Source organism: Phasianus colchicus, chromosome 19 (genome assembly GCF_987193195.1).
Source record: "Phasianus colchicus chromosome 19, bPhaCol1.hap1.1, whole genome shotgun sequence".
NCBI lineage: Eukaryota > Metazoa > Chordata > Aves > Galliformes > Phasianidae > Phasianus > Phasianus colchicus.
The window spans coordinates 5,916,458-5,940,676 of record NC_143454.1 but is presented as its reverse complement, the minus strand read 5'-3'; the positions used below and the strand labels follow the sequence as shown (position 1 = coordinate 5,940,676).

Genomic DNA, 24,219 nt, shown 5'->3' with positions numbered 1-24,219 from the left:
CCCAACGTTTTTGCAATATCTCAATTTGTCCACTGTGTAAGCACAGATCAATTGCAGAGAATGAAACCAACATGAACTTGTAACATTGCCGGGCTTTTAAACAACAACAAGACCACAATCAACAGCAAATCTGAGCAGAACACCAAATTTCTGATAGTTTTTTATTGACATTTTCATGAAGGAAGAATTGATCATATCTCAGCTCTGGAGCTGAGGTCTTTGAAAAATCTAGCCATTAGTTTGCAATAAAAAGGTGGGGATATGGGCACAGATGATGCCCCACTTGCAAACACCTCCCTGAAAGCTCCTGCCCAAATGCAGTTCTCTTCCAGCATTGCTTTGTATAAAATGATTTTTCACTTGGTTCTCTCTCTGCTGTTTGCTTTATGTGTCTGTTAATACATAATCCTTCTCTTTTCATCTGGCTTGTACTTTTGGCTTTTTTTTCTTTTCCTGCTTAGTACTAAACTGCAGCACACAGATCGTGCTTTCAGCTGCCTGTGGTCTGTCAGTGGGCCCAGGAGCTTAGCCTTAACAGTCTATGTAAATATTGTCTCAAAATTACAAATATTCAGAATGGCAGCAATATATGGGGCTTTTGTTGAAGCATCTTGTTTTATGGGTTTAACTACAAGCTGGGAAGCATGGAGATGTTGACGTGTTATTTGTACAAGGGACACACACTCACGTGTACACAGAAGCTGACATTGTACAAATAGCAGTTCAGGCCATAAATATCACAGCAAAATTGCTCCCAGATCAAAACAACCCCCAAAAGAGACATGATCGAAATGAAGTCAGACTGTATTACTTTTGGGGCACACACCCTATTATTTTTTTCTCTGAAGGTGGGTGGAAAACTTCAGTGCTGAGGAACCTATTTTGGATGAATGCATTTAGAAACAAAATGTACCTTATATCTAAAAATCTGAGTGCCATGAATATTTAACGCAGGGAGGAAAGAATGATTTTGTCAGTGTGTAAAGCAGTCCCAGAGAGGCTCGAATTCCGCCTGGTTTCTATTAGCTTTCCTGCTCTGTAAACAGACTGAGTCGCTTGCTGCAGGAGAGGAGTGCAGGAGCAGGGAGGAAAAGAGGCTCAGGTGAAAGGGGAAAAGCCCAGTGCCATGGGAATGAGTGGTGATGGATTTGCTGGCCAAAGTGCTGCCTCCATCCCCACATGTCACGAGGCATTGCCTGCTGGGGTACATGGGCAGGAATATCAGACTGAGCAGAGGCTGCAGCCATCCCTTCCCCACTGCACCAGCATGGTTTTCAATAGCATTTTGTTCCTATCTTTCCATTACTCCAGTTTTCACGTGAGAAAGACCATAGGACTGATAGAGCCTACCTGGACACAGTCCTGCTGTTCTGCAAATGGAGCTAGTTTAGCATCAGCAAGCAGCAAAGATTTCTATCTCTTCCTTTCTAAGTTGCTTTATCCCCTCCTGCCTTTACCAAGCAGGTGCTCAGCACAGCCATGAGTCAGAGCCTTTGCAATGGGCTGCTGGTACCAGGCTGCCATCCAGAGGGGAAAGATGAGGAGCTGGGAGCACCAGGCACTTGCTGGATGGGCAAAGCACACAGAAGGGATAGTTCAGGTCAGGAGACCAGAGCAGAAATTTGCAGCTAGGGCAAGAAGGGGTTATGAGGGGAGTCAGATGTTTACAGTTGTTTCTCAGAACCTACCAAACCCCTCCTTCCAGAATCTTCTCTGATCAAATTATGGATCACAAGCAGCAGCAAAATTTGCAAATGAAAAGGAATAATCATAATTTCTGTACATGACATTTGTCACGAGAAGATTTCAAGCACCTCACCCTCTGAATCTCTGCAGCTCTGCTCTCCCTGCCTCTGGGCTCACAGCAGCCTCTGACCATGAATGAAAGCCTACCTTACTGCAGGACCACAGCCCTAAGCCCACATTGAGCCACACGGTCCTCCTGGGAGGCAGAGGTGGCTGAAACTGCAAAGAGGACAGAAAGCAGTAGAAACCTGTTGATTTCCAGGCTGTCTGGTGCCTGCAGGTACTTTCGATCCTCAGATTATCAGCCCATGTTATCAATTGCTGACAGTAAGATGAATAAATCCCTATAGGACAGACACATCTATATAATCGATACCTATTAGCTTTTTCCACCCATGGTATGTGTGTATATATGTGCATACAGAGGTAGCTATATCTGTGCACACATTCAGGTCATTTCAATGACAATGTATAAATACACACTGGTATACCTCTCATCTACGTAGAGACTATGCTTCTGTCTCTGTAATTTTTCACTAGGTCTTCCTTTTGCAGTGTGATCAATAACAGTTCTATTGCAGAAGGTGAGCGAAGTGCCTTGTTAAACTAATAATTGCACAGAAACCAAATCCTTTCTAATAAAATCTTTTAAAACCTTTATAAAATTTCCACTCTCAGGCCAGTTTTCCTGGGAGACCTATAATTACTGACAGCAGAAAGAGAGGAGCATAAGTAGCCTCTCTTACCAGCCGCCCGATTGAGACACTAAAATGGGGCTGCACCGAGAAGGTGGCCCCTGTGGAGTCTCTTGATTGAGACACAAACCTGTATGCTTGTGCTGCCCATCTCCTGGCAGGGTTTATAATTAAAGTTGTATTGCTGTTGATATTCCAGCAGCACCTGTAAGACCCGCTGCACAAGGTGCTGTGCAAACAGAGAGACAGCAGGGCTGGCTGCAAAGGATTTACAGCTGTAATAGATAAGGTGTGCTGGGGGGAGGGGGATGGGCTGTGAGAGGGGTGAAGAGGAGGAGGAAGGACAGTGAGTCCTTCAAGGTCGGATGTTAACAGAAAACAGAAGTCAGGGGCCTGCTTGCCAAGCAGTTGCCACTCTGCCAAGCAGCTCCTTCTCTCAGATTTAGTCCCCAAGAAATGCACGCTCAGCTCAACCTAGGCATGTCCATGTTGTATTTGTGCACGTGGTCGCATTGTATGGCAAAGTGATGCTTCTTACCTGCAGATGAGATTTTCATTATCCGATCAGGTCCCACGTGGCTGTAGGAATCCCCAGACCGATGCATTTCTAGGATGAACTCTGCAACCAAAAACACATCATGCACAGCTCCAAGGAAGTTCTGTCTGCAGGGTGCTGGAGCTGGGGACGGCAACTGCTCTGCACGGTGGTTATATGCCAGGATGGACTTGTTCCTTGTTCCTTGCCAGTAGGCCAAAAAGGAAGGACAGCACTGCAAGATGCTGATGGAAGCTGAGAGTGGTGGGGAGGAGGAATGCAGGCTTGAAGTGAGGGATGGGCACCTTGTACAGCGATTCCCATCGCAGTGGGTGCAGAGAGGGATGCCAGAAGCTGAAGCAGCCAGGATAGTGTGCTGCTGTGTTCTCTGCAGCCCGGTACCTGCACTATGGGGGAAAGGCTGATCACTTGTCCATGAGGAGTATCTTCCCAGGAGAGGCTGCTATTTCGGTGAGCTTTTCACTATCTTCATCCCCATCCATCTATGCAACACTGGTAACACAGGGAAGAGAGGGAGGAAACAAGAAAGTTAGTTAAGTCATGGGCTGTGTTTGGTTAAACGTTGTCTCCAGGCTTCAAAACTAATGCATATGGAAGGGGGTGTTATGTAGGGACGCTCAGCTTCCTTTCTCTGAGTTAATTAACCTCCTTCACCTCTGTGCTGTTATAGACACAAGCAGTTCTGCTGCATATGTCAAGGGCGTAATTAGCACAGACTGAGCAAACCACACACCCGGCATGGAAGCGTGCCTGCAAGGTGGACTAAAGCAAATGCCAGGCATAGGCAAGGCTGGTGAGCCACAGCACTGATGGCTGAGTGTGGCAGGAGGGAAATCTGAGCTCCTGCAGGGGGAGATAAGGGCTGCCCCTTTCTGTTCCCCCATCTACTGTCTGTGGTTACAGGACATTGATGGGAGATGCAGCCACCTAAGAGTAAAATCACCACCTCTGTAGTCCTGCCCAGCACTGAGCACCCAGCACCTCTGCACAGACCCTGTCTGCCCCCAGTAAACATGTTCCCAATTTCCATCTCTTAGGATGATGCCATTACATCTCTGCTCTCCTAGGAGAATGAAAACCCTCGGCAGGGAAGGATGAGATGGAACCCAGCAGTGTTTCACTGGTAGAGGAAAACTTGAGGGTAAGCCTGCATGGATGACTCATATGTCCACCACTGTTGACCCAACTAATTTCATGGGACCTTGTCCCTCACTTCACAGACATGATGGACCCTTCCGTGATTGTTGATCAACTCCATTCATACTGGAGCTTCCTATTCTTCCTTCCAGTTCATCTATTAAATTCTCCTGTTGTATTTCACCTGTCATACAGACTGCAAACAGCCTGGGCTCACCCTGTTCCACAGCCAAAGATTCCCAGAGCTACCGTAGTGAAGTTCACAGTGAATTGAGCCTATGAGAGGAGCAAAACAGTGAAGGCTAATGGTTTCCTGCAAGGCCTCACCTCTTCCGCAGCCCACAGCTTCAAACACCACCTCCTCCCTTCTCCACAGAATCACAAAACACACATGCAGAACATTCCCAATTTTTAAATGCTGCTGTTTTAGAGAAACATAGTGCTTGTTCCAGCTGCAGGCACTAAATCATCCCTCTCCCCTGGACATGTGCTGAGGAAGTAAGGCCAGTGATGAATGGGGCTGTCCGTATTTACATTGGGAGCAGAACAGCTGTGTGCATCTCACTGTGCAATGAGTACTCTGTGCAAACTCGGCATCCCCCTTGCTTCCTCCCACACCGCTTGTTGACAGTGACGGATCGTCCACTTTTGCAGAGCACTGCCTGGCAGCGTGCGTGACTCCCAGCACCTCTTGAAAGCGAGGAGGGGGGAGAAGCTCAAGTCATCAGAGTTGCTGTATTTCTTTGGCAAGTCTTATTTCCTGTGGTGACTTTGCAAACAAGCAGGCCACAGAAATAAAAGAGGTGAAATGGTAAACTGAAGGTAGGAAGAGGAGGAGAAAGAGCAGCCTGGCTGTTTCTTGCAAGAGACTGCATCATGATGTAAGTGTCTGTAGCACTCTTCATCCTCCAGGTAAATATTGATATATATATGCTCTGCATAATCAGATTACAATGCCCTGCATGGTGATCTTGGGCTTTGGGATTTAAGAAGAGCTTAAAACATTGGCAAGAGCTAAGCAGTGTATGGACAACCAGTAGAGCATTCTCATCCTTATAGCCACTGACCCATCCCCCCTTGATCTATGTTGTGTGCTGCTGCTTTCTGGTGGCCCTATCTCAAAGCTACCTGGAACTTCACACCTTCCTCACTTATGGGTCTGTGCATTTTCCTCTTAACCATTGTCCCTGTAACCCTGCAGGAAAGTTTCCTGAGATGATAATGATCTGTGTAGGGCTTCATCACAATTAATACATCTCAACAGAATGCTTTGCTTTCCCTAAATCAGCATATCTGAGAAAAAAAATGTATGCCCTAAATCTGGCCAAACATTTCAGCTCTCCATTATACTCCTCAGCTGATAGAGATGTGCTGGGTACAAGCAAGAGATTGTGGATTAGAGAATAAGCTGCAGGGCTGTCAACATCCTACGTAACTGGGCACAAAACAAGAGGTTAAAAGAAGAGATTTGAGTGTGATACCTTCATCCAGCACTCTACATGAGAAAGACTTAACCTGTAGTGGTAGGGTGGATGGCTCTACTGCATAAAGAGAGACCCTGGCACTGGGCTGAAGAAAGGTACCTGGCACTGTGCTTTGGAGCAATGATAACATGTGAGGCTCTTACCTCCCCTAGGCAGCCTCAGGTGATAAGAATTGGGTCCTTCTGTGCAGCCTTCTACCACAGCAGGCCAACAGAAGGCCCACTTTGAGATCCAAAACATGGCTGAGGTTTCCTTGAGGTGGAGTTTAGTCCCCAGCTTCCATCCACACCTGGAGCCAGTTCAGCCCCACACAAGCTGGAGGTGATGTGAGATTCCTGGTTCCTGAGCCCATGCTCTGTGGGCTGCAATGCATCTCCTCCCCACACCATGGAAGTGTTAATCTCTAAAGGGGGGAAAGAATGAACTGCAAATGGAAAAAAGCATTTTCAATCTGCTAGAGTGTTAGGGGAGGGGGAACAAAGCTGGATTCAGGGAAAGGCAAAGAGAAGAATGGCAGGGAGCTGGAAAATGCTCCTTGCCTTATTCCTATGCTGCTCCACTCCACACTCAGATAAAGTGGTCCCTTTTCTCCAGCCTTCTCCTTTCTAGTCACACACTCTGTTGGTTAATTCTCTCCTCGTCGAGATCAGAGATTAGATAGAGCCTGGATTTATAGCTAGTGAAAATAAAAAGAGCTGCTCCTATCAAGGATTCAAATGATTAAATATCCCACCATAGAAATACTTTTAACTTCACTTACAGTACAATTTCACTTACACGCTGATGCAGTTGACAGCGCTAACAAAAGCTGCTTGAGTAATAAGGGACCTGAAGAGAGAGAGAAAGAAGCTGGAGGAGAGAAGGAGAACAAGGGATAGGGACAGAAATGGAGAGAGAAAGAGAAATGGGATTAGATCGTGCGATGCAAAGAGAGGAAAGGAAAATCACAAAAAGGGGAGGAAAAGAGGAGGTTGGCTCTTTCTGCCGGCAGCATTAAAAGTACAAGAGCTAAACCAATTAAACAATGACAGGAAAGCAAAGGATTAAATGAAGGGCTATGTAAAACAGCTCCTCTAATCCAGCTCATTTACTGCTCTTTATTCTCCATTTCCCTCTCATGTTGATCCTCAGATTCAACAATGCCAGAGCCCAGCGCTTCTTGCACATGGGGCTTTGCTGGCACTGTGCTGTGCTGGCCCTCCCCTCCTGCCCTTGCCCTGGCCCTGGTGCCATGGTGGGGACAGCAGCCTGAGATCCAGGCAGTGGATCCTCACCCAGGGGATGCTCCAGAGCAGATTCAGCTCCAGTGAATGCGGGCGATAGGCACCTCTCCCCACGAGCCCATCATGCTGAGAGCTGACAGAGTGGGAAGGGGCATTTCCAGTCCCTATGTCCTGTCTCCTCAGGGGCCCATTGAAGCATCCCAAATCTTCTGCATGGGTCAGGGACTCCTGCAGAAATCTCTCAGTTATGAGGACACAGAAGGAGACTGATGTGGACTAATGTCACTTATCCACCTTCTCCTTTTCCTCTTTCTCCCTTTGCCCAGTGTCCAAGAATCACTATTTCCTTTCTGGTTCAATCAAGCAGTTTTGATCTCAGCCCCAGGGACAACAGAAGGAAAGCAAAGCAAGTCATTTGAGGAAGGACTTAGACACTGGGGGATGCGGTGCCCTGAAGGAGTTTATTTGTGCCTGGTCACTGTCTGCAGGGATACAGTGCTGTTTGGAAACGACTTTTTTTTCCCCTTCAGCACTCCAGAGCTGAAGATCATTTGAATTCACCCTCTCCTTCTCTTGCAGGAGACAGAAAGGCCCCAGCCGTACTTGAAATGAGACAGATGCTTATGGAATTGTGGTTTTAAAAGCATTTTTCAGTTGAGTTCTTTCCTTTTCTATACAGAACAGTCCAATGTGAGCTGACTAATAAATGCACTATCTTTTTTTTTTCCTTTCCTAGGAGGGTTTGATATGGCAGCTTCATAGATCAGCCTGGTCTCCAGGGATATTTCTGCCCTAAACAAAATGGAAATCGTCTGCCCCCTCACAAGCCCTCAGTGACTCATACAATAAAGAGAACCCATAAATATTTGGGTAATTACAGTCCATTCACCTAAATTCCATAAGTGGCAGAGCACTTTCTCACTTCCTCTCCTTAAACAGCTGCTGTGTGTTGTTGTTTGCTGCTCGTGCAGCTCCGTATGCACCTGCTTCCCCCTTCAGGGTCAGGTAGCATGGTTCCACTTTGAGTGTAGTTACACAGTTGGGGATGCTTCATAACAAAAGCAAGAGGTGTTGTGCAAATGAATAGCAAGTTAAATGCTGTATTTCTTCTATATGGTCTGCATAGAGCAAGTGCTTCTTGCCAGGGGGGTTCCTTAATGTCCCAACCACCCTGCAGCCTCCTCCCCAGCCATCTCCTTCACATGAAGGCCAGTGGCTTGCTGAGGGCTGCTCTGGGCAGGCTCTGCAGCTCAGTGACAGCCCCAGAGATGAATGCATTCTATAATGTTATTATTACCATGTTGTTGTTAATATTTTACTGCTTGTTGTCACCGCTCTGTGAGGCAGATCCAGTTATACATCTGTGTGATCAGGGTGGTCGGCGGCCCTTTGTACATTGCCTGGAATGGTTTCAACAGGCCCACGTTACAGCTACTCAATGCTGCATAAAATTGCCAGAAAGACTGAAGTGCAGAAAATATATTTTAAAAAGACTGTTTCAAGTGAAGGCTTGGTCTGCGTTATTTGCTTCCTCGCTCAGGGTGTGCAAGAACAAAAAGTCCTCCTGGAAATGAACAAGTCTGAAGCAGCATGCCCGCCCTGCAGCCTGCCTGCCCTCAGCTCGCTGCTCTCTGGTGGCCTCTTGCATGCAGCTGGTGGCCACAGCAGCAGGTGGGCCACAGGTTTCCTTCCACCCACCCTGAAGGCAGGTGGATTTGTACAAAGCACATTTCTTTGTGACTCTCCAAGAGTACTTCCAAAGACACTGGGCAGTGCAGGTTCCCTGGAGGCCTCGAGCACCCAGCAAGAGGAGAAGCCACATGGCTACTAACCAAGGAGAGACAGACACATCTCCAGGAGCTTGGATTGACAGAGGGCAGCTCTCCAAGGCGCTGCTGACAGGCAGCCCAATGCAGGGATGAAAAGCTGCTAAATTCAAGCAGCCCACCAAGGGCAGCATGCAGCCTAAGGGAGGTGACCAGGCCTGGCTGCCTCCAGAGGGCCTGGAAGGCCTACAGTCTGACATCAGGCCTTGTCACTCACAAAAGTTTTTATTACAACCTGTTGCTTTATCGAACATTTCATCTATTTCTCCACTCCCCCACCCCCCCCCCATTTCTTCTTGCTACTTAAAATTTATTTCTTGCCTTGCTATGGGTGACAGTGCTTCTAATCAGCACTTTCCTTGTCTAATTGCCTCATTGCAAGTTTCTCCCTGAACCTGTCAGACACAAACTCACACTTTTTGCCTTACTTGTCACAAGAAAAATTGTTCTTTTCAATGTATCTGGGTAGAGGCACAAGGACACTGAATACTCTGGGGAGAGAGAGATGGGGGAGTGAATGGCTGCAGGTACTCATTACGTGGTGTTTCTAAAGGCTTCCCCAGCTTACCTGGGGACACACAAACACAGAAAAAAGAAAATTTTCCATCTCAAAAACATCACAGTCCTAAATATGTTGACAATGAAAATTCCCTGTGGAAGTTATACCTGCTGTGACTGAAGCAGAGAATGAGTGAATTACTTAGGGAAACAGAGCACCCATGGCAGCAGAGATTATTTTGCATGTTAAAGGAAGATCTGGACTTGGAATACTAATGCCCAATTTTTATAAAAGTATCTGTTGCACAGGAACCTGCTTTGCTGACCTAGTCCCTCCCAGTTTCTACCACATCAGATGTGCTTATAGAGAAGCAGGTTGTATGCTTTTTCTGTCCTAGCACTGCATTCATGTAAGAAATTTGTCCTGTTCACACCTGAGCAGAGCGTTGGGTTTTCCTCCCACATTCAAATCCTGTTATTCACCTAAATTAGATTATTTGTGAATCACATTGATGCTCACCCCTGGTGATAGCGGAGTATTTCAGGCCAAGGTATTTGTGGTTGTCATCTTATTTCCTGATAAGAAGATAACAGTGTTCTTCCACACCACTGACATGTTAGTTTTAGAGCTGGAAGATTTGCCTATCAAAGGCTGGCAGGAAGACAGAGTGGGGTTGGACAATTTTGCAGCTCAGCTTAGCGTTTCCTTGCTGAGATAAATGATGACCTTGGGCTTACCTCCACCTGCTTTGCCTTGGATTAAGCAGGGGACAAGGTTGATGTCACAACTTCAGAACTTGCCTGAAGTAATTTGGAATATTCCAACCTCATGGCTGATGTATTATGCTGATGACATACTGGTCTAGTCCTTCACCACAAGAGCAGATTCCTTGTGTGGCCCAGGACAAGCCACTTCTGACCAGTGCCCCTTTCACCTCAAGCATTATTCAGAGAGCAAAGTTTTATTTGCCTGCTGGATAGGAAGAGCAGAGAGATAGCAGCAGGGAATAATTAGAAGGTAGAACTGGAAGAGATTGACTATGGGCCACTGCAAAGTATTTTACCTGTCAAAAAAATTACTTTAACCTGCACATTTAGGTTATAAAAATATTTCTTCAATCAAGAAAAGAACTGCTGTTCACAAGGACAAATTGAAGGCAGCATTTTCTCCTTGCCTCAGAAAATTAATTTAAAATAAAAAGTGGGGATTCCATGGAAGGACAGAAGGAGAGAGAACACGTGCCTGAGCACAGTCCTTAGCCCTTGCCCCACATGCCACTGCACTGCAACAGGGATATGGTACAGTTCTTCTTGATAGGACCAAAACGTCAACTCTATACCCAAATCAAAGCATAGAAGATGTCTGCTGGTGAGTGGAGTTTCTATGCTTCTTCTCATCTGGGTAACTCCAAGATAATGATGTGGGATACTGGGATGTTTGGTTGCCCAGCCACCATTGCCCTCAGCCACCTCCATCCCCATTGCTGCTACACAGAGATCTTTATTCAGCTGCCTCATTGTGCATCCAGATTCATGCCAAGTAACACAGAGCTCATCTTGGTCCTTCTTATTATTGGGCTAATAATTATTTTTCTACACTTTTCAATCCCTCTCTGAATATAGGATAGAAATGACTAAACGTATGCATTTCATGTCAATTGTGAATAATTAAGCCTAAATTAAGAAGGTTTGCATCACTCCATGCTCATCTTTACCATCCTCACCAAATTCTGGGCTTTGGCCAAATAGTATTCAGGCTTCACTTCTGTTCCTTCGCCTTCAGTTCTTGTGTTATTGAGTTATTTAAGTGCTTTTCTTTGGGATGATTTGGAAATACACAATGGAAAATGTCACTTTTCCCAGGGAAATTTTACATTTGTTAAAATTTGCTTGTTTATTTTAAAAATCAATATGAAATACATCATGTTTGCCAGAATAAGAATGATTAAAAATGCAACACAGCTTAAATATTGTAATTTTCTAAATGAGTTGCTTGAAAACAGTGCAACAAGCTATTAAACATATTTTACTTATGACACAGTGAATTCCTTCTCCTTGAACAGCTAGGCTCTCCAGGGAAGAATTCCGCTTGCACTTTTGATTCATGATGCATCAGACTCATTACAGGACTGCAAGACGTTTTAGGATATGCTCCTTGGAATTCTGTTACTCGTGTTTTTGCAACATGCTGGCTCTACTAGAACTCCAGCAAGCAATGTAGCACTAAAGACAAACAAGTATTTAACACCAGAAAAAAAATATATCAGGGAAATTCAGTAAATACAAGCAAAATATTTACACTTCCCCCCCCCCCCATTTGAAATCATTGCAATGGTAATGCCCAGAATAAAGCTTTCTTTCACTTTGGAGCATTTTTACTTTACAGATGCCTGATTAAAGTTCTTGTTGCAAGCTGAAGTAAAGACCTGGGGTAGGAATTCCAATTTTAACTCTGCTTTTCCTTTTATGGTGTCAGAAAGTTAAGAGCTGACAAAACTTGGAATTAGATTGAGACTCTTCTCCCACATATTGATCTCAGTGGGCTCATAGTAGTGAGCAATTTTGGGCAGGTACATAGAAGGGATCATCACTGTTTTGTTTGAAAACTATGCACAGAGACACTTCTACTAATGAAAACCAGCAGGAAATTCTAGCTGTGCCCAGGCTCTGTCTTAGCAGAGCTTTTGGCATCTCCTCTCCATCAGAAGTTATGGATAAAGAATCTGACCCATTCTGATATTGCTATCAGCTGCAGAACTGCTCTATTTTTTTTGGATATGCCTACTATAATGCCTCTCATTCTCTTTGCTATTTTTTATTAATCCCATGTCATTAAAATGAATCATTTGGCATCTTTTAAACAGATCTGGTAAAATCATTTTTTGCAGATCTGCATTTACTAACAATTTCAGTTTAGCAGCTGTCGCTAAAAAAGTAAAAAACAGACTAGACATGCCTAGATGGGCTGGCAAATACCTATGAAACCTGATGCTTCCAGCAGGAAATAAAATCTTCCCCCCTGCTCTGCTGATCCTACCTCTGAGAACAGATAGGCTTTGTGATAGGGCTGGCAGGGAAGAAACCCAGGCTCTACGAGGGCAGATAACAGGTGCTGCCCAGCACACGCTGTGATACCAGTGGTAATCACACCACATGGTTCTGGTCTCTGCTCTCATCACCTGAGCTGGGCTTCAAGGAGGCTGGGTATGGTACTGACAAAATGCAATGCAAGAAAAGGGGAGGCAGAGAAATAAAATACTAAAAAATAGAACAATGAAAATAATAAAAACAACAGAAAATGGTATAAAGTAAAAGGGAGTAAAATAAAGTAATATAACATAATGTAAAATGATATAAAGTGATATAAAATTATGTAAAGTGATATAAAATGATAACAAAAACAATGATATGATACATGTACATGACACTACATGATATGATATAATATGATGTGAAATAAAGAAAACAGTGAAACCAGAAGACGACAAGCTGTGGAAATCACAGAATCATAGAATCACATAATGGTTAGGTCGGAGGGGACTTTAAAGATCATACAGTTTCAAACCCACTGCCATGGGCTGGTCGCCAACCACAGACCAAGCTCTCCAGGGCCCGTCCAACCTTGCCCTGAATGCCTCCAGAGATGGGGCATCCACAGCCTCTCTGGGCAGCTGTGCCAGAACCTCACCAACCTCTAAGTAAAATATTTCTTCCAATATACAAACCAAATTTCCTCTGTTTTCATTTAAAGATATTCCCCCTTGTCCTATCCCTATCTGATGGCGTAAAGGGTTGGTCCCCTGACTTTTTAACTACAGAAGAAATAAGTTGGTGGGGAAAAAGCAACATGAGGACAGTAGGGCTGCATTTAGCACATATCTGAATGCCTCCCCAGGTGACAGGACTGAGCTGGTCCCGATGCTTGTTTTGGCTCCAGGAGCTGCAGAGCAGCACCTGGGACATCTAAGCAGCTCTGTGAGGAGCCCAAAGTAGAGTACACCCAGCTGGATGCACCCAATCAGCACACTGCCATAACCCAGCACACGCTGCAAGGAATTTCATAGCCTTGCCCGTTTCTTTAAGTCTTGAGATCACAGCTGGTGACCAATTATAGAAATGGAATTATAGAAATAACGAGTTGTTGACCAGAGCCATCTGCTCTCTGTTTGGCAGTGCCTTTCTGCTCCAGGAGCTGAGCACACCTGCACCCTGGGATGGTTGAGTGCTGGCAGCCCCTGGAGGAGCTGCTCCTCCTCTTCACCCTCGGAGGAAAATAATTAATAACCTCCATTTAATTTAATTGTGTTGAGAAGAAACAGAGACAAGGAGATACAGAAATAATAAATAGCTGTTTCCCACCACGTTTTGAGCTGCACGATGGGCATGGGAGATGGCTCTGCAGTGTCAGGATGCCATGTGGCAAAGCCCATGTTTCTCTCTTCCCCTTGTTTCTTTCTCTCACAATCCCCTTGTTTTAATCTTTTGCACTGAGGTGTACAGAAACGATCATGGGAATGAATATTAAAAGGATTATTAATTTTACTTTTTTTTTTTTTTTTGGAGTTTGACTTTTAGCTTAAGTCGAAAATATTTCAGGTCTTTAGAGCCATAATTAGACATATTGTCCTTAGCCAAATGCCAGATAATTTGTACGCACTTGAGGTAAATCTTTTGCTGGAAAGGTAGGCAAATATTGAAACATGTAATGAAAACAGAAAAAGGCATGAATAAAATAACCACACAACTGTTTTAAATCTTTTAAATTACTTTCTCTTCTGCCTCTCATTAGTAAATATTTTAGTTATTCTTTCATTGAACAAATCTTCCTTCCAGGGCCTCTGTCATTCTCTCTCATTAATGTTCTTTTTTCTTTTATTTTTAACAAGTTATAAAGGTCTCATTATTTCTTTAGCTCACCTTCTATCTAAGATCCAGATGCAGGACCAGAGAAAGAGAGAAATGCCAGCATGTTAATTCATTCCGGGCAGGCATTTTTTTTTTCCTACAAATATTCAAAGTAAGTGCAGCACTTTGGGAAATGGCATATGAAGAGACTTCTGTGGGAGAGGAGAATGAAAAAGGATGGAAAAGCCTAACAGTGACAGAGGTAATCAGAGAATTTACAAATTATGTTTTTTGACAACGTAGACAGCTCTAGAAGGCTGCCTTCCCTTTCAAGATAAAGTCACTTGTCATTCTGTTAGAAAAAGACAAGGGATGTGTCAAGAGTTATTTGAAATGTAAAGTATTGTTTTTAGCTTCTTTTTCTCTCATTATTGTAGTAGCAAAGTACTTGCTGTGCTGATGAAGAGACTGAAACTGCAGCAGGACCGAGGGGCTGGGAAATTCCCAGGGCTGGCAAAGACTGATGGGGGAAACAGCAATGTGGGGAGCCACAGCACTGATGATATGGGGCAAAGGAGTGGGTTTGTAGCAGACAGGAAGGGAAGGAGGAACGGTGACCTTTTCAGAGGAACCCCAATGTCGGAAAACAAATCCAAAAACTCTTTCTCTGGACACCTCAGATATCCAGCCCGCACTCCCAGTGCAGTTTCACATCAGCTTTACGTTCGGTGCCAGCTGTTGCAAGCCCCAGCATTCTAGAGATGCTTCCAAGCCCAATGGGATGCAGCACAAGGAATCCCAGTCCCTGGTAAAATTGGTTTCCTGTTCTCCCTGTGGAAAGCAGTCCCAGCCACTACGTTTTCCAGCAAGGGTTACCCAAGCAGGCAGCTCTGATGGGCACACATCCCATCCTTTTGCCTCTCCCTGTGTTGGCTGCAGTTAGCAAAATTGCACCGGTGGCTGATAAACATCCAGTAACCCGTGGCAACCAAGTTCCGTTCTAGACTGTTTTTCTGGTAATTTCATAAATGAGGGGGCATTTTTGTTTGTATTTTGGTTGCAAATAGGAGAAGAAAAAAAAAAAAAAGAGAAGAAAACTAAAGAAAGGCACAGGTGTGTGGGTGTGTGGATAGGCACATGCCATGAGTGTCTGCATCAGGCCAGGTGCCATGGGTACCCATGTGCTGCAGAGATGAACTCTCAGGTCAAGCAGCATGGGTGTACATATCTCTCTTCCCCCCTGCTCCTCCTCCCAGGATCTGGGGAGTGGGTTATCCAACAGCCATTTCTCCCAAATGTCACCCTAGCAATGCAGTTGGCTGCTAAATACTGCTTACAGCATGAGGCTGGCAGATGAGATTAGATAGACGTACAGACAGGCTGGCAGACAGGGAGACAGATATTTGTGCAAGTTGCTGTTACAAGATGAGGCTGATTATATTCCATTCTAGATTTGATTAGATTGCATAAGTAGACAGGCCAGCAGAAATGAGCTGCCTGGTAGAGCAGGACATTTAACTAAAGGTCAGACAAACTTGCCCTGGAAACTGGTACATACAGCAAAGCGTGGAGGTGGAGCTCTCAGGGCCTGTTTCTTTTAGAGAGACAGAAGAAATTTTAATTGCTAGAATTTGTGAGAGCTTTGCATGCCTGTAAGCACGTCCATACTGCAGCACATGTACTGCCTTACAGCACAAACATCCCACGCCAGCGCCCCGAATCCTGATCACCAACACCCCAAATCCTCCCTGCATCGGTTCAGCCATCCCCTGCTGTCCTCCAGCACTGGAATGAAGAACAGAGCATCAGGGAAGCGTTCTCCATGGTTGTAACCGAAAGCCACAAAGCCAGAACTGCAGGAAGCTGCCACTCACAGCCTGTGTTGACGGCATCTGTATTATTTTTTCATATATACTTCTTTCTCTCTAAATTAACTTTTCCTTTAAATACTTTTTTTTTTTTTTTTTTTTTTCCAGCAGGCCAAATAATTGGATTTTTCATTTTAAAAAGAAGGGAACATAAATTACTCCTGTTGGGTGCAGATTAGGTTACGGGATTTCTTTTCTTCTGTCACCGTCAATGCCCCAGTGTCAGAGAGCTTTAATATTTAATGCATTCCTAATTAGTCTCCATTGGCCCAGGGCACTTAACAAAACCTGACACCAACCATAGAGTCAAGTTCATTTAGAGAACACAATTACCCAACCATCATCTCCATGCAGCGGCTGGATTACCCATAAAATTCCCTTCCCAACCCCCATCCCTACTCCCACCTTCCCACAGTCACAAGTTAATTACAAAAAGAAAAAATAGCATTTGATTCCAGTGACAGAAGATACAAATTATCTCATTTGGTCAGGGCAATGACATTTCCAAGACTCCTTTAATCGCTCGGAAGCTCTGCTGCATTGAGCGGCATTTACCGAAGGATATTGCTGCTTGTGTCACTGCTGCCTTGATGCCTTGTTGCTTTGCATGCTCAGAAGATCTGAAGTTCATTCTTTCCTAAAGCATTGGCTGATCATCTGGGAAAGAAGGAACAAAAGGATCTGGAAAGGAAAATAAAACACAACTTTATAAAACAAGTGTTTGTTTAGGGGGCCTCCAATCAGCAGGCACGGTAGGGTAGAGGGAATGGGTGGTAGAGCAGTGATGGGAGGGGATGTGCTGAGCAATTAAACCAGGGTTGTAGGGAGAACGTGTCTTCTTTGGGCTGGAAGCGGAGCCCATGCATGGGGTGTCCTCATGCTCAGCTTTTGGGACCTAACCCCAGTGCTATCCAGGTGCACTTCTTGATAAATCCAAGAGAAGCAAGCTCTGAGCTGCTGTCTGGAAGCACTGACCTTTTGCTGTTGGCTCTAGGGACACTAGCAATGCAAAGCTCAGCCTCATGCGTTCCCATCTAGAGAAAGACTTTGGCTCTCTGCCCCAAAGAGCTCTGACAAAAAACAGACACAAAGCAGTGTGTCAGGACATCACCAACACATTCGAGTTCAGCAACTCCAATTCAACAGCCAAACTCCAACATCTTCCAGTGTCAGCTTTTGTTGCCACTACTAATGACTGTAAGTGATCTAACAATCATTTCAGTGCACAGACAACCAGAACATTGCAGCAAGACAAGTCTCCTTTGATTTGAGGAACCCCCTCAAGGCTTGGTGCTGCTCTTGGCCATCCCCTCTGACAGCCTGCTGGGCACAAAGCAGACCAAGACACTGTGAACTAAACCTTTTTTTGGATGGAATAATTCACTGCAACCAAACAAACTGCTTTGAAGGAGTGCACTGGATTGACTTCCATTTTCAAAGAGTAACTACAGAGCCTTGTGATGGATGATATCAACAAGTACAGATAATAGAAAAGATAATAGCAGTAAAATCTCTTGCCCCATGTCTAATCTTAGTGATAACAACAAATGCAAAATGTACACAGCAAGCTGAGAAATAATTTAATTTGAAACCTGAAAAAATTGTTTGCTAAAAAGGAAAGGAGCAAATTAAAAACTGGAATCCACTGACTTTAGCGGAAACTTCTTACTGATGCCATACAAATCTTTTGTTTTCAGAATCAAAGAATGGTCCAACTCCACGATCCAGCTGTGGCTGTTCAGTGTTCAGGGAGTCACTTTCTCCTCAGCTCCAAAAACTTCTCAAACAGAGCACTAGGAAAGCCCCATTCCAAGGAATGATGGCATTTCAATGACTGAGGAATCACCACTTTCCTCATTATTAGTGCTGTGCATGCAGCTTCATCCTCTGCGTGTTAGGAGGCAGCAGCTGAAGAGTTAACGGGGAATATTAACTTGTTAAGACTGTTGATCTGCCCCGGGGCCATCGGGAGCTTAAATAGGCAACAGTTAATTAAAAATAAACTGACACTTTACTTTAAGGATAGTTTTAATAACCATTTATAAATGTTACATTAAAAATTCATGCACTGTTATCAACTCCTGCTAAGGATTTACAGCACAATGGAGGTGTTATGAATGTTTTATAGCTTCTGTGGAAAACCTCTTTCTGCACTGATATTTTCAGAGGTCTGTGTGTCTTTCCTGGGCTGCATCATGCATACCCACAACAACAGCAGCATTACAAATACCAGCAGCTTCCCAAGATGTTCAGGCCTGAATTTAGACTTACAGATGGTTTGTCTGTAAGCCGACCTATCAGAAGCCTCAAATATCTCAGGAAAGTGTTAAAAAAACACACACAAAAAACAGCAAATTTCTGGATTTCTAGCCAAAATTCAGCCCTGGTGTTTAGGACAGCCCCATCAGCTTTGTGTGTGCTGTGCAGTGGATTGGATTTCTGCATTGGTACATCACAGCCCCAGGAGGGTCACAGTAAACAGCTGGGGGCCTCTGAAAGTGCAGCAAATATGATTACAATCTAGAGCAGAGAAAACAACCTAATGCTCCAGAGTAATCTTCATCAGCCTCTCCAAATGTATACACACACAAGCAAACACACTCACAAACACATCCGCCTGAACACAAACACCTCCTCGCTGTGCATCTCTGTAAGCTTAGCACGGCGTGTTTTTTGCTCCTGCTTGCAGCAAAACCGTTGTGCTTTAGCTAAGCAGAGCTTGTCCTGGAAGGCAGCGAGGAGCTCTAAGCTGAACGCTCCATAACAGCGCTCCTGGAGCTGCTCCCCTGCCCCGTGCTGCTCCCTGCTCTGCTCCCAGCTGGGAGCTGCATGCTGGTCCTTCTGTGTCACGGACAGATCCACGCACGGAAAGGAGGTGGCAGGAAGATGCGATGAGTGCTGCCAGAGAGACGGTGCATAAATGGAACGTCTGATCATCGCCATTAGCCATTTGGAAACGCGCTCCCTCTGACAATGGCGCTGCCCCTTTTGTTTCAGCTCCCTGCAAACACAGTGTGATTGAAGCTGGCTGGCTGCACGCTTAGAGAAAACAGATTGAAGCTTATGCTTACCTGCCTCTCTGTGCCGCTTGCAGCTCGCATGGCAATGGTACCTCGGGGGGATGCTGCATGCTGGGGCTGGGCTGCCAGGACCTCAATGACACCCATTCACAGGAGTGATTAAATGTGCGAGGTGAGGCCTGAGCACCTCCTTTGTGCTTCGTGCTGCCCATGCAAACACGGGGCCTCGCTGTGCAGGCTCTGATGGAGAACAGCCTTCAGAATCTGCAGCCTGCCACCAATCAAACTGGCATTCACCTTGCTTGCTTTTTCTTTCTTTCTTTCTCTCTCTCTCTTTTTTTTTTTGCTTTGCTTTAAAGGAAAGGTTCTGAGTGTAGGCTGTGGAGCCTGACAAGAAAAAGTTAAAAATGAGTGAAAAATACATGGTGCCAGGCAGGTTCAGAACTCTAATTAGGGTAATTGATAATACAGTGCTCCAAGGTAACAGGAGCCCTAAGGCTTCTGTGCAAGCATCCCTGAAGAGGTGATAAAGATGGAGGAGGTATTTGCCCAGGTTCACCTCATCAAATGTGCACCCTTCAAAGCAGCCAGACCCAGCTGGACTCAGCCTCCTGCCAGCAGCCTGCTTGGGGCTGGCTGTCCTGGCACTCCATCCAGCAGGGTTGGGTCTAACACCCCACCAAGGGCTGAGACGGGTCAGCGAGAGCTGTGACAGCACAGAGTAAAACATTGTCTTCTCCGTCATCCTGTATTCTCACTCTTCCTCTGCGCTATTCCCTGAATTATTCTCATTCAGGGCAACTTCTCTGTTCCCTCCAGTGGCGACAGATTTGTTCTGATGGAGTCATGAAGGGCTGCTTCTGCAAGGACTTCAAAACACTTGTTTCATGCGCTTGGTTCCTTTCATCCTTTATTGGCCCTGGGTTCTGTTGGACTCCCAACTGCTCCCCAGCCTTATCTGCTCACATTTCTGCTGAGAATTTGGAGGCAACACAGTCAAAATCCACATGTGATACCCAGGCTGAGAGCTGCTACTTCTCAGCTCACAGAAGCTCAAAGAGACCCAACACACACACAGTTGCACATATAGCTGTGAATGCCACCATCACACGCTCTGAATCAGCACCACCTGAACAAGCAGAGGATGTGCATGGATGTACTGATGCACACCCCAGGTGTGTGGGCTTCCAGCTTCTGATGGGTACCCTCAGCAATGCTCTGAGATGGCCCTTTTGGGCACACAGCCCATCCACAACCAGAGGCATGCTGTAAAGCACTTCCCTCTGCAAGATCAAGAGCCTGGAGATATGGGACTCACTGCTTTTAGCACTGCCTGGGGATCTGGGCATCCCACCCTTCTGCATTCACATACATGCAGCAAGCCCTCATGTATCCTCTCTGGCATATCCCAGCCCACAAACAAGTAGATATCACCCAGCTCCTGGCATGCTTTCTGGAAGTGCCTCTCCCCAGCACCCCTCCTTGCTCCATCTGTGCTGTATCCACATGAAAACTTGGAATCTTATGGATCTAATTTGCACTTTTGCACCAGATCCGGAGAAACCTGAGGCATGCCTAGTAAGCCCAGACTATTGGCAAGGCCACATATGGATGCAAACAGTGATGGAGAGACTGTCAGACAGGGAATGTGTGCTATGCAGCGCTCACAGCCCCTACCTGGGCCCAATTTGCTGCTTGTGTTACTGTCACCAGAGGATTGTTGCCATGTGTTCACTCACCCAAATCTCCCTGCAGCATTTTTAATCTAATCTCCTTTGTAACTGCAAGGTGAGGGTCATTTATAGCTATTTTTCATAAAAACAATATTTCAAACCAAATAACAATAATGCAGAAGGGGGGGGGAAAGACCCTGAAAACGTAAGGAGAGGAGTGAGCAGGCAGCAATGAAGCTCAGAGGCTTGTCTCCCTCTGCTGGCTCCCAGGCACAGCAGGGAAGAGTCAAATTGCTTTTTAAGAGGAAAAAATACAACAGAAACACCAAATACGACCACCAGCTCGCTGCTGGGATTTGAGTCTGAGTTTGTTGTCTGTTTTTTGCTACAAGGGGAGGAAAGGAAAGGGAAAGAGCAGCCAAACGTGTGGGTCTGTTTTCAGGACGAGGTCTCAGAGACACAATTTCTCTAATATCTCATTCCCAAATCAGTTCTGTTCTGTGTCTTGAATGCATGTGCTCAAGGTAGAGGGAAGAACGGTCATTTTTAACTGAAAACTTTCATGAGAAGGCTTTAAAAGCCCAGCTATGCCACTCCCTCAAGTTGATCTGCAGTTACTGTCTCTACCTTTAGGATTTTTTTGAGAACCTGAGGTTGCATCGTGCTGTTAATAAGTTTACCTACAGCACAATGGTGGGTTTGGGGTTCTATGACATGAGCTTTGCTAAACTATGTAGATCTGAAGTGCTTTCTAAATGTCTGTGATGATTCTTTTCTGCTTGATAATCTGCCGCTTGAAATCTTCCAGAATGGGCATCTATCATGCAATGAAATCTGTAAGAACGTTCCCTGAGTCCTGTGATCATCCATATTGCAAACAATTAAGGGCTTTCACTGCCTTGATTCTCCAGAAATTACTCTTCTTTTGGGGATGAAATGTTAAAGGAAATCAATGCTGTTAAGAAAAAGACATCATAATTCGCCAGGGGGAAGGGCAAACGTGGTCATTTTTAGCCATCATGAAAACAAAAATTGCTATCCCTGGCTTAAATATCATTGTGATGAAGTTGTTTTTCCAATCAGATTCTCATTTGTGCTGGATACTTTACCAGAATATTGGGTCTGACCACAAATAAGATCTCACTGGCATTTATACTAATACGCCTTGAGGAAAAGCTGTATAAAGTCATCGTATTATCTCTATAACACTGCAGAAAAAGCAAAGAGATTTGCCATTTATGTTGCTTTTGCTTTTCAGACACTTTCCTGTTTGCGTGCTCTCCAAAAGGAGCCACCCTGCAAAGTTCTCAGCCACTGGAACAGGTTGCCCAAGGAGGCTGTGGATGCCCCATCCCTGCAGGCATTCAAGGCCAGGCTGGATGTGGCTCTGGGCAGCCCGGTCTGCTGGTTGGTGACCCTGCACATAGCAGGGGGTTGAAACTAGATGATCATTGTGGTCCTTTTCAACCCAGGCCATTCTATGATTTGATTCTATGATTGCACTGGGAAGAAGCAGGAGCAGTGCCAGCTCCACCTGAACCCGGTGGGCAGAGCGAGGAGGGGACAGAGAGCACCCCCAGAAAACAGCAGAGCAGCAGCTAGCTCCTCCACAGACACGTGGTAGGCAGCGGATGACCACACACGGAATGCTGATGGATGGTCTGCTTTAGAGCTGAGATTTTCAGCCTGGATCATGAAAGCTCGGGGCATACATGAGGTTTTGCTGAGAGGACTGAGAAAGTTGGCGGAGGAAAGCGAGCCAGCAGAGAAAGCTGGCCAACTGTGAGGGCTTATGTCATCCTTCCTCCTCCAGCAGGCAAAGCTTTAGGAGGCCTCAGACCAAAGTAGGACGGAAATCAGTGTTTTCTTCCCAAACAGCCCCATCAGCACCACCAGGTGGGGTTAGTCCAGCGTCAATGCGCTGCCGACGAGAGCCAGGTAGTGAATAATAATTGCGGCCCCATTCCTGCAGCGATCTCTCCATAGAGGTTGCTCATTGACCCGGTGCAGTTTAGCTTGTGAGGTGTGATGAAATCGCAGCCGGAGGGCTTCTGGCAGTGGCTGCAGGCTATTAAAGCTCAGGTGCCATCCTCAGCTTCTGCTGTGGGCTCTTCTTTATTCATGACGTGACAGGCAGAGGATGAGGTGTCAGGCATAACGCTAATGTTTCCGGGCACCCATTGGTTTGTATTGCTCACAAAACTTTGCCTTATTTAGGAGACGATTTGTGTATTTATAATTAATATGGATTAGATATTATTATCTATGCAATATGGCAGGCAAGCAGTTGAGAGAGGCTAACAGCTGTTCAATAATGCAAATGATGCTCACATAAATTACAGTTTAGTAATGGGATATTATTACCAACGCACACAAAAGTTCAGAACCCAGGGGTGGCAAATATAAATAACCATGGCATGGAAACATTCCCAAACTTTCCCTAAGCTTGCAGCTGAGGTGCAGGGAACAGACCCAGGCACCGGTTCCTCCTACATTCACCAACTGGCCTCACTGTTTGCAGCAGTTATGAATGAATGGGAAAATAGCACAGCTGGCCTCCAAACAACCATCTAAGCTCTGTGTGCTTGCTCCCAGCCAAAAAAAAAAAAAAAAAAAGTGCTCCCAGCACTTTTGTTGGCACCTGGAGTTTCTGAAGAAAGGCAAGCTTTGACAAACGATTTGTTGGGAAGGTTGGTCTGCTCTGAAAATGAGCCTCCCCAGGGAAGGATGTGACTGTGTGGCCTCTTTGATTTTTTCCAGCCCATGCCATGGTTTCTTCTCCTTTCCAACACAGGCTTTCTTCTTTTCCTTCCCTTGCCTGCAGAGTTGGGGGAGCTGGAAATCCTGATGTGCTCAGCAAGAGTGGGCAGGCCTCTCCAGGAAGCAGAGGCAGTTGGACCTGGATCAATGTGCTTGTCCTTCTATGTGAGCTACAAATCCAAGGTGCTCCATGAGCTGCACAAAACATAGGGTGTATTTCTCTCCGGTAAACTCCAGATGAAAATCTTGTCTCTATTTTTCCTAGAGATACCTGCTTCTAGACCCAGCACTCTGCCAGCATAGTGCCCAGAAGTAAGGCTTCTCCCCCACATTTGTGGCTAAAGGATTCCTTCTTAGCAGTATCCTGTTAAGACTTCTGGAAGCTTCAGCTGGAGCTTGAGCTTTGTTGGACACTGAAGCCCTGCAATCCCCCTGAAACCAGGACAAAGCGGTTCTCAAATCTTCAGGACTCCCCATCCCACAGATTCTGGGCTCTCTGCGCTCCCAGCACCCATCCCAGCAGGGATGAGGGATGCAGGAAACAGCTTTCCTTAACCCAAACCCAAATGAAAAAAAGCACGAGGAGGGGATGGTTGTGGAAGCAACACATCCACCTTCTCACTTGAGAGCAGCAAACAGGCACAGAAAGCACTGCATGCCAGCACTGCCTCCACCCTACAGGTGAGGAATGCAGTGGGACTTGTCACCAGCTCTTCATGATCTTGTTAAGCCTGTCTAGCGATGTAAAATATACTGACAGGAGTCCTGTTAACACAGTGAATCCAAATCAGCTCCTCTGCCAATATCCCCGTAAGGAGCATAGGAACAAGGGAGAAGCAGGGCAGCAAGGAAAGATTTGACATCGCACTCCCAAATCAGCTGTCACAT

General features: G+C 45.5%; 1 long non-coding RNA gene across 4 annotated transcripts in view; it reads right to left on the bottom strand.

The window, feature by feature from the left end:
• Window positions 1-24,219, bottom strand: part of LOC149915450 (uncharacterized) — a 49,722-nt gene that overhangs the window by 9,859 nt on the left and 15,644 nt on the right. Inside the window, exons 1-3 of one of the 4 annotated variants that reach the window (XR_016458874.1) lie at window positions 18,950-20,388; window positions 16,434-16,948; window positions 2,980-3,489 (exon numbers count right to left, since the gene is read on the bottom strand). This is a non-coding gene — a long non-coding RNA (uncharacterized LOC149915450). Of the gene's footprint in view, window positions 1-2,462; window positions 3,490-16,433; window positions 16,949-18,949; window positions 20,389-24,219 lie in introns of those variants that run through there. The other 3 variants (XR_016458871.1, XR_016458873.1, XR_016458872.1) reach the window with 3 other exon arrangements.